This window comes from Chiloscyllium plagiosum, chromosome 20 (genome assembly GCF_004010195.1).
Source record: "Chiloscyllium plagiosum isolate BGI_BamShark_2017 chromosome 20, ASM401019v2, whole genome shotgun sequence".
Classification (NCBI taxonomy): Eukaryota; Metazoa; Chordata; class Chondrichthyes; order Orectolobiformes; family Hemiscylliidae; genus Chiloscyllium; species Chiloscyllium plagiosum.
Window position 1 is genome coordinate 53,810,399 of NC_057729.1, and position 10,271 is coordinate 53,820,669.

A 10,271-nucleotide genomic window follows, 5' to 3' on the forward strand; every position below is an offset into this window, starting at 1 on the left:
CAATGATAACCCCCAGGATGATGATAGTGATGGTAGCACCATGGAATATCAAGGGACAGTGGTTAGAATACCACTTATTGGTGATGCTCATAACCTGGCATTTGTGTGGTGTGAATGTTACTTGCCACTTGTTAGCCTGAGCCTGGATATTATTCAGATCTTGTTGCATTAGAATAACGGCTGCTTCAGTATCTGAATTGCCGCAAATAGTGCTGAACATTGTGAAACCATCGGTGAACATCTCCTACTTCTGACCTAATGATGGAGGGAAGGTCGTTGATGAAGCAGATAAAGATGGTTTGGCACAAGACACTACCCTGAGGAACTCGTGCAGTGGTGTTCTGGAGCTGAGATAACTGACTTCCAACAACCACAACCATCTTCCTACATGTCAGGTATGGCTCCAACCTGCAGGGAGTTTGCCTCCAATACTCATCAATTCAAGTTTTGCTAGGGCTCCTTGATGCCATACTCAGTTAAATGCAGCATTGATGTCAACAGCTGTCACTCTCACCTGACTTCTGGAATTCAGCTCTTTTGTCTATGCTTGAACCAAGGCTGTAATGAGATCAGGAGCTGAGTTGCCATGGCAAAACCCAAACTGGGCATCATTAAGCAGATTATTACTGAGTAGGTGCTGCTTGATAGCACTGCAGATGACACTTCCACCACTTTACTTATGATTGAAAATAGATTGATGGAATGGTAGTTGGCCAAGTTGGATTTGTCCTGCTTTTTATGTACAGGACATACCTAGGCAATTTTCTGCATTATTCAGGTGTTGTAACTGTACTGGAAGAGCTTGGCTGAAGGAGCAGCAAGTTCTAGAGTACAAGTCTTCAGTACTATTGCAGGAATGTTGTCAGAGCCTGTAGCCTTTGCAGTATCCAGTGTCTCCAACCATTTCTTGATATCATGTGGAGTGAATCAAGTTGGCTGAAGTCATGTATCTATATGCTGGGGACAATTGGAGGAGGCTGAGATGGATTATCCATTCAGCACTTCTGGCTGAAGATTGCTGTGAAAGCTTCAGCCTTACTTTTTGCACTGATGTGCTGGGCTTTTCCATCATTGAGGATGGGGATTTTGTTGAGCCTTCTCCTCCACTGAATTGTTTAATTGCCCACCCCTATTCAGAACTGGACGTGACAGGGCTGCTGAGCTTAGATTGTGGGATCGCTTAGCTCTGTCTATCACTTGTTGCTTATGCTGTTTGGCCTGTGAGTGGCCCTGTTTGGTGGCTTCACCAGATTGATACCTCATCTTCCAGTCTGTCTGGTGCTGTTCCTGGTATGTCCTCCTATACTTTCCATTGGTCCCCTGGCTTGATGGTAATGGTTAAGTGGGGTATATGCCAAGCTATGAGGTTACAGATTGTGCTGGAGTACATTTCTGCTGCTGTTGATGGTCCACAGCACCTCATGGATGCCTAGCCTTGAGTTGCTGGATCTGTTTGAAGTCTGGCCCATTTAGCACATTGATAGTTCCACGCAATGCGATGGGGGTTATTCTCAATGTGAAGGCAGGACTTCATCTCCACAAGGACTGTGCAGTGGTCACTCTTACTGATACTGTCACAGACAGATGCATCTGCAGCTGGCAGATTGGTAAAGATGAGGTCAAGTATGTTTTTCCCTCTTGTTGGTTCCATCACCACCTGCTGCAAACCAAGTCTAGCTGTTATGTCCTTTAGGACCCGACCAGCTCAATCAGTAGTACTGCTACCAAGCCACTCTTGGTAGTGGACATTGAAATCTCCCATCCAGAATATTTTTTGTGCCCTTGCTATCCTCAGTAATTCCTCCAAGTTTTGTTCAACATGGAGGAGTACTAATTCATGAGGGAGGACGGTACATGGTAATTAGCAGGAGGTTTCATTGTCAACGTGTAACTTGAAGTCCTGAGACTTCATAGGGTCCGGAGTCAATGTTGACTACTCCCAGGACAAACCCCTCCTGACTGTATACCATTATGCCACCGTCTCTGCCAGCTCTGTCCTGTCGGTGGGACAAGAAATATGGTGGTGTCTGTGGCATTGCCTGTAAAGTATGATTCTATATGACTATGTCAGGCTGTTGTTTGAGTGGTCTGTGAAGCAGCTCTGACAATTTTGGCACTAAACCAAGATGTTAGTTAGGACTTTGCAGGGTCAACAGTGCTGTTTCTGTAGTTGTATTTCCAGTGCCTAGGTCAATTCCAGGTGATCCATCTGGTTTAATTTCTTTCAGACTTTGTAGCGATTGGTGCAAATGAATGGCTTGCTAAGTAATTTCAGAGGGTACTTGGGAGTGAAGCACATTGCTGTGGGTCTAGAATCACTTGTAGGCCAGACTGAGTTAGGAAAGCTGATTTCCTTCCTCGAAGGACATTAATGAACTAGATACATTTTTCTGACAATTGACAATGGTTGCATGGTCAACAGGAGATTCTTAATTTCAGATTGTTATTTTTTGCCATGGCAGGATTTGAACCTAATCCCCAGAATATTAGCGGAGTTGCTAGATTATTAATCCAGAAATAATGCCACTAGGCCATCGCTTTCCTGTCAGTACCACCACTTTCAGAATCTCTACCTGTCCCAAAGGGCTTTATAATCAATGATGTACTTTTGAAGGGTAATCACTTCTGTTTTGTGGGAAGTACTGCAGGCATTTGAGCAGAGCAAGATCCGACAAAGAGCAATATGATATTGAACAGATAATCTATTTTTGTGATGTCAGTTGAGGGCTAGATGTTGACCAGAGCACTAGAGAAAATCTTGAAAGGTGATTGAGCAAATGAATTAGTGATTCTAAACACCATAGAACAAGTCAATCCTAAATATGTTAGTTTCCAGTTTATTTTCAGTAAGTGTGTCTCATTAGCATTATTATGATTACTAATAGTTTCCCTGAAAAGGTGGAGGTGGACGTTCTTCTTGATCTATCAGTAATAATTTTAATACAGCTGAGTGTCTTGTTCAGCCACTTCAAAGAGTGGTGAAGGGTCAAACATGTTGGTGGGGAATTGAAGTCAAATTTAGGCCCAAATGGAGATGGATGGGCAGTTTTCTTTTCCTAAAGAAACCTTTAGAGAACCACATTTTTATGCCATTCCACTGGTTACTATACCCCTCAAAGTGTGCTTGCCAGACAAGAGGCAATGATTGTGTCTGAAAGATTAACAATAAGAATAGTCTTTAGTAGAGGTAAAACTTTAAATTTGTTTCAGAGCTTGAGACAACAATTTGATATAAACCATTAGGATTCCACAGAATGAAGAGCTAGTTGAATTGAATGGCTTGCTCCTTCCATGCTAAAGTTGGTGACGACAGGAAATGACACGCTTTGCAATTAGCATAAAGTTGCTATGAGAAAGTGACGACTGCAGATGCTGGAGATCAGAGCTGAAAAATGTGTTGCTGGAAAAGTGCAGCAGGTCAGGCAGCATCCAAGGAGCAGGAGAATCAACGTTTCGGGCATAAGCCCTTCTTTAGGAATGAGGAAGGTGTGCCAAGCAGGCTAAGATAAAAGGTAGGGAGGAGGGACTTGGGAGAGGGGCGTTGGGAATGCGATAGGTGGAAGGAGGTTAAGGTGAGGGTGATAGGCCAGAGAGGGGGTGGGGGCAGAGAGGTTGGGAAGAAGATTGCAGGTCAAGAAGACGGTGCTGAGTCCGAGGGTTGGGACTGAAATAAGGTGGGGGGAGGGGAAATGAGGAAGCTGGAGAAATCTGCATTCATCCCTTGTGGCTGGAGGGTTCCTAGGCGGAAGATGAGGCGAAAGTTGCTATGTCAAAGATTCCAATAGACCTTGTGGTATTGGAGCACCCTCTCCTGGTGGAATGCAATATCTACCTCCTTTTGGATATCACCATGATGACAGAAACCAGCAGCAATAAACTTGTACTTATATGACACATTTAGTAAAAAGCATCCACTGCTTCCAGAAGCTTTGTGATACTAAACCACATAAGGAGAGATTAGGACATGTAACCAAAAGCTTGATTAACAAATTAACTTTAAAAGACTGTCTTAAAGGGGGAAAGCAAGGGAGAAAGCAATGTTCCCTCTAATCTGCACAGTCATGCAGCAACTCAGACAAACTGCTCAAGTCAGTCCTCTTAAATACATGAAACACAGAAGAATTAAACAAGCCCAATCACGATTCCTAGAATGATAAAAAAGGTTAGATTTTTGAGAAGATTTGTAGCTCAGGTCGAGGTTCAAGTTGTAAGTTTGCTTGCTGAGCTGGTAGGTTTGTTATCAGACGTTTCGTCACCATGCTCAGTGAGCCTCCAATGAAGCACTGGTGTTCTCTCCTGCTTTCTGTTTATGTGTCTTAGTCTGTTAAGGACTGCAATAAACACTACATCGAACAGACAGGCATGAAACTAGTCACCAGGATACATGAACACCAACTAGCCACCAAAAGACATGACCAGTTATCACTATTATCCTTACACACAGACGAAAAATACCACTTTGACTGGGACAACACATCCATCCTAGGACAGTCAAAACAGAGACATGCACAGGAATTCCTAGAGTACCTGACATTCAAATCTGAACTCCATTAGCAAACACATCGATTTGGATCCCATTTACTAACCTCTGAGAAAAAGAACTGGAAATGATATCGCCCACTTTAACAGACCAAAACACAAATAGAAAGCAGGACAGAACACCAACACTTCACCAGAGGCTCACAGATGATGTTACCTAGTATGGTGACAAAACGTTTAAGAACAAACTTACCAGCTCAGTGAGCAAACTTACAACCTAAAAATAGTTACACCACAGAAAAGAGGCCATTTGGCTTCTCAAATCCATTTTGATTCTTCCTGTAATTCCACTTTCCTCCCCTTCCTCCACAGTCCTGTACATGTTCTCTTTAGCTGCTATCCAATCTCTGTTAAAAATCTTGCATTCCAAATCCTGACTACTTGCTGTATAGAAATTTAAGATGCAGGACATTTGCTGTTCTTTTGTCAAGCACCCCAAATTAGTGACTTCAAGACTTTGATTGACCCTTCTGCCAATGCTTTCTATCTACTGATCTTAGCAGGAGTAGGTCATTCAGCCCCTTGAGTCTACACCACCATGCAATAAGATTGTAGCTAATCTGATTGTGGTCTAAACTTCATATTTCCAAATTTCACCAATATCATTTGACTCTCATTTTAATCAATCATTTTTCTACCACTGTTTTAAATATACTCAATGACCCTGCATCCGGGGAATGGCCGCAGGAGGTCCCTGCACTGGCTGCTTCCTCCCAGTCCCCCTCACTGTATCATTTGACTCTCATTTTAATCAATCATTTTTCTACCACTGTTTTAAATATACTCAATGACCCTGCATCCATCACTCTCTGGAGAAGAAAATTCTAAAGACTCAAGAACCTTGGAGGAAAGAAAGACAACACTTGCTGACATGAAGCAGCATGCATATTAGCAGTGGTATCCTGAATAAATGTAGTTACAAATAATAAACACCATATCAGGTCACAGAAATAAACTGTAAAATAAAGTATAATTTTTATTTCAAATTTCAAAAATTGGCATAGTATTGTTAGCAATAATAGATGGTGCATTAGATGTTCAACAATCATAATATTGTGTGCATGCATGCAGTATATTGTTGTCAGTGGCATGTTAGTTTCAGCAAACAGATCCAGATTTTTTTTTCTTGAATGACAGACTCCTTACACTTAAATTATCTTTCCTAGTTTCCTCTGCCTGGATCCTCACACTTTTCAGTGGGACCTGATTAGTTTTTTTTTAGATTAGATTACTTACAGTGTGGAAACAGGCTCTTCAGCCCAACGTGGGTGGCACGGTGGCACAGTAGTTAGCACTGCTGCCTCACAGCGCCTGAGACCCGGGTTCAATTCCCGCCTCAGGCGACTGACTGTGTGGAGTTTGCATGTTCTCCCCGTGTCTGCGTGGGTTTCCTCCGGGTGCTCCGGTTTCCTCCCACAGTCCAAAGATGTGCAGGTCAGGTGAATTGGCTATGCTAAATTGCTCGTAGTGTTAGGTAAGGGGTAAATGTAGGGGCATGGGTGGGTTGCGCTTCGGTGGGTCGGTGTGGACTTGTTGGGCCGAAGGGCCTGTTTCCACGCTGTAACGTAATTTAATCTAAAAGTCCACACCGACCCACTGAAACGCAACCCACCCACCTAACACTACGGGCAATTTAGCATGCCCAATTCATCTAAGCTGCACATTTTTGGACTGTAGGAGGAAACCGAAGCACCCGGAGGAAACCCATGCAGACATGGGGATAACGTACAAATTCCACACACTCGCCCGAGGCGGGAATTGAACCCGGGGTTGTGGCGTTGTGAGGCAGCAGTGCTAACTACTGTGTCACCTTTTCATATTGCAAATTCAAAGAATGTTGATCCCCAGTCATGAGCATGAAAAGTGAAGAAGCTAACAATAATGAAGAGGAGGTCCCGTCGCTTTTCATCAGTGGACTTCCTTTGGACATTAAACCATGTGAGCTTTACCTTCTCTTTCAATCATTTAAGGGAGGTGAAGATTCACTGATCAAGTGATTTGTAATCCTTAATTCAGAAATCGAAAAACTATCAGAATTAAAAGATTAACAAGTTTCAGTTTCTACACTCTAACCACATAACTGATGTTTTTTTCATCTCTTGAACCACTCAATTTTATTTGCCCTTCTCTAAAGTCCTCAAACCACCCCGAAAGGCAGTGACCAGAATTGGACAGAATAGTCCAGTTAAGGTCAAACCAGACATTTACAAAGGTTCATCATAGTTTCCTTGCATTTAGGAACATAGAAACCTAAAGCAGGAATGTGTCATTCAGTTCTTTGTGGCGAAAGTGAGGGCTTAGTCGAGAGTGTGGTGCTGGGAAAGCACAGCAGGTCAGGCAGTGTCCGAGGAGGAGAGTCGACGTTTCAGGCAAAAGCCCTTCATCAGGAACCATTAAAAATCTGAGTTCTTGGATAAGGGCAGTTAAATACTTAACAAAACTGACAAGACATCTATCCTTGTGGAGATGCTTCAGATGGAGGATACCAGCACATTTGTGTGAGAAGTGTGGTAGCTGCAGCAGCAGGATAGGTGAATGCAGCATTTTTTGCTGCTTCTGCTCCCACTCTGCTGTCAAATGTAACAAGCCAACTGCCTGTTTTGATCTTAGCTTGATCAGTGAATCTTCATATCCCTTAAATGATTGAAAGAGAAGGTAAAGCTCACATGGTTTAATGTCCAAAGGAAGTCCACTGACGAAAAGCGACAGGACCTCCTCTTCACTGTTGTTAGCTTCTTCACTTTTCGTGCTTATGACTGGGGATCAACATTCTTTGAATTTGCAATATGAAGGGGGCCAATGAAGTCTTAATAATTAACAGACCTGAAACAATTCATCCTAGAGTTCTAATATTCTCTAAAATCTTAACAAAACATCAAACTCAAAATGCACTCTTCCTTTTGTGAACATTCTGCATTAAAAACACAGCAGCAAAGATATTTTAATATAATTCTCTCATCTGGCTAAAGCATGACCACTGACCCAATTGTCCCTTTTTAAACAGATATTGTAGAATTTCAAACAAATCAGGAGCTCAAGACACTCAATTTGTTTTAAGGTTACAAGTTTGATAATTTTAAAAAAGACATAATGTTATACAATTTCAATGTAAAAACAAAAATCTGCCCTATTACATAGCCCACAAAACAGTGAATTGAGATCCTGATTAAAATAAGGCAAAACAGTTACTTAAAAGGATTTTCAGAACCAGGATTTTAATAAACCAAAATATTTAAATATGAAACACTCACAACATGGCACAATTTACATTGAAACTTCCTTTTAGAACATAGAAAGTACAGCACAGAACAGGCCCTTTGGCACACGATGTTGTGTCGAGATTTAATCCTAATGTAAAATATAATAACTTAACCTATGCATCCCTCAACTCACTGCTATCCATGTGCATGTCCAGCAGTCGCTTAAATGTCCCTAATGACTCTGCTTCCATCACCACAGCTGGCAATGCATTCCATGCACTCACAACTCTCTGCGTAAAGAACCTACCTCTGAAGTCTCCTTTATCCCTTCCTCCTAATATCTTCAAACTATGACTCCTTATACCAGGCAAACCTGCCTTGGGGAAAAGTCCCTGGCTATTGACTCTATCTATTCCACTCATTATCTTGCATACCTCGATCAGGTCTCCTCTCTTCCTCTTTCTCTCCAGAGAGAAAAGTCCGAGCTTATTCAAAGCCCTCCAGTCCAGGCAGCATCCTGGTAAACTTTCTTGGCACCCTCTCCAAAGCCTCTGTATCCTTCCTATAGTAGGGCGACCAGAACTGGACACAATATTCCAAGTGTGGTTTCACCAGGGATTATAGAGCTGTAGTAAAACCTCGCAGCTCTTAAACTCGATCCCCCTGTTAACGAAAGCCAAAACACCAAATGCTTTCTTAACAACTCTATCCACTTGGGTGGCAACTTTGAGGGATCTATGTACTTGCACATCCAGATCCCTCTGTTCCTCCACACTGCCAAGAATCCTGTCTTTAATCCTATATTCAGCATTTGAGTTCGACCTTCCAAAATGCATCACTTCGCATTTATCCAGGTTAAACACCATCTGCCATTTCTCAGCCCAGCTCTGCATCCTGTCTATGTCACGCTGCAGCCTGCAGTAGCCCTCGATACTATCAACAACACTTCCAAACTTTGTGTCATCCGCAAATTTACTAACCCACCCCTCAACCTCCTCATCAAAGTCATTTATAAAAACTTCAAGAGCAGAGGCCCAAGAATAGAGCCCTGCAGGACCCCATTCAACACTGACCTCCAGGCAGAATACTTTCCATCTACAACCACTCTCTGCCTTCGGTCAGCCAGCCAATTCTGAATCCAGATAGCCAAATCTCCTTGTATCGCATACTTCCTGATTTTATGAATGAGCCGACCATGGGGAACCTTATCAAATGCCTTGCTGAAGTCCATATACACCACATCCACTGCTCAACCTGTCTTGTCACCTCCTCAAAGAACTCAATAAGATTTGTGAGGCATGACCTGCTCCTCGCAAAGCCACGCTGACTGCCCTTAATCACACTGTGCTTTGCCAAATAGTCAGAAATCCTATCCCTCAGAATTCTTTCCAAACCTTTGCTGACCACAGACATAAGACTGACTGGTCTGTAATTGACAGGGATTTCCCTATTGCCCGTCTTGAAAAGAGGAACAACATTCACCTCCTTCGAATCCTTCAGTACGACTCCCGTGGAGAGTGAGGAGGCAAATATCCTCGCCAGCGGCTTAGCAACCTCCTTTCTTGCTTCCCGGAGCAGCCGAGGATAAATCTGGTCTGTTCCTGTGGACTTATCAATCTTAATGTTTTCCAAAATTTCCAGCACATCAACTTCATCAATCTTGATCTGGTCAAGACTGTATCCCAGCTCCTCAAAGTTTTCATTCACAATAAAGTCCCTTTCCTTGGTGAAAACTGAAGCAAAAAACTAATTTAGGGTTTCCGTTATCTGCTTAGACTCCATGCACAATTTCCCTCTGCTATCCCTGATCGGCCCTACCTTCTACCTGATCATTCTCTTATTCCCCACGTATGAGTAAAATGCCATTGGGTTCTCCCTAATCCTTTTTGCCAAGGCTTTTTCATGCCCCCTCAATCTGCAATTTGAGAGGGAGAGGGTACAATCGGAAGTGACAATATTTCTGTTGAATAAAGGGAACTATGGAGCTATGAGGGAGGAGCTGGCCAAAGTTCAATGGTGCAATACCTTAGCAGGGATGACAGTGGAGGAACAATGGCAGATATTTCTGTGTATAATGCAGAAGATGCAGGATCAGTTCATTCCAAAAAGGAAGAAAGATCCTAGGAGGAGGCAGGAGGCATGAGTGGCCGTGGCTGACGAGGGAAGTTAAGAAACATATAAAGTTAAAAGAGAAAAAATATAACATAGCAAAGATAAGTGGGAAAAAGGAGGACTGGGAAGCTTTTTAAGAACAACAGAGGATTACTAAGAAGGAAATACACAGAGAAAAAAATGAGGTACGAAGGTAAACTGGCCAAAAATATAAAGGAGAATAGTAAAAGCTTTTTTAGGTATGTGAAAGGCAAAAAAATGATTAAGACTAAAATTGGGCCCTTGAAGACAGAAACAAGGGAATATATTACGGGGAACAAAGAAATGGCAGAAGAATTGAATTGGTACTTCAGATCTGTGTTCACTGGGGAAGACACAAGCAATCTCCCTGAGGTAACAGTGGCTGAAAGACCTGAACTG